The sequence below is a fragment of the Oreochromis aureus genome, linkage group 9 (genome assembly GCF_013358895.1).
Source record: "Oreochromis aureus strain Israel breed Guangdong linkage group 9, ZZ_aureus, whole genome shotgun sequence".
Taxonomy (NCBI): domain Eukaryota; kingdom Metazoa; phylum Chordata; class Actinopteri; order Cichliformes; family Cichlidae; genus Oreochromis; species Oreochromis aureus.
The window spans coordinates 10236667-10237330 of record NC_052950.1 but is presented as its reverse complement, the minus strand read 5'-3'; the positions used below and the strand labels follow the sequence as shown (position 1 = coordinate 10237330).

The 664-nt window shown below is 36.4% G+C and overlaps 1 non-coding gene across 1 annotated transcript; it reads right to left on the bottom strand.

Annotated features, from left to right (window-relative positions):
• Window positions 1-330: 330 nt before the first annotated feature.
• On the bottom strand, window positions 331-412 carry trnas-uga. The gene has a single exon. It is a non-coding gene; the product is annotated as a tRNA-Ser (tRNA).
• Between the last annotated feature and the right edge of the window lie 252 nt (window positions 413-664).

The window sequence follows — 664 nt, the reverse complement described above, 5'->3', positions numbered from 1 at the left end:
ACTCATTTGTCTTTATTTATTTCACCTGTGCTTCATGTCCCCCAGCTGTGTCCACTTCCCTTCATTATTTTCTGTGTGTGTGTGTATTTATAGCCTGTTAGCTTTGTTAGCTTATCTTGTGTGTTTCCAGCCTGTTTCTACAAACTCAGTGCATTTGATTTACTTTTCTTCGGATGGATTTTGTGTTTTATAACAACTTGACTTAAATGTATTTTAACTTAACTTTTTCTTTTAACTTTTTGGAGGCCTTGTATTTAGATTAGATTAGATAAAACTTTATTAATCCCTCTGGTGGGTTCCTCTGGGAAATAAAGAAGAAAACTTCACATCCGCTGCGAGCAGGGTTTGAACCTGCGCGGGGAAACCCCATTGGATTTCAAGTCCAACGCCTTAACCACTCGGCCATCGCAGCTTCTCTTTGAACTCTTTCTTGCTACAAAATGACAAAATGTTAAGAAAAGCAATCAATTGCCAGCTGCAGCCCTACTATGTCATGTGATACAAGACAACACCAGTCTGAGTGTGATGAACAACAACAGTATAATTAATTATAAATAAAAACTAAAAAAAAGGATTTTTTGTGCCAATAAAATTAATATTTTCACTGTGTGATGTTGTAATCATTAAAACTGCTTCTCTTTGAGTCTGATGCACAGCACACACA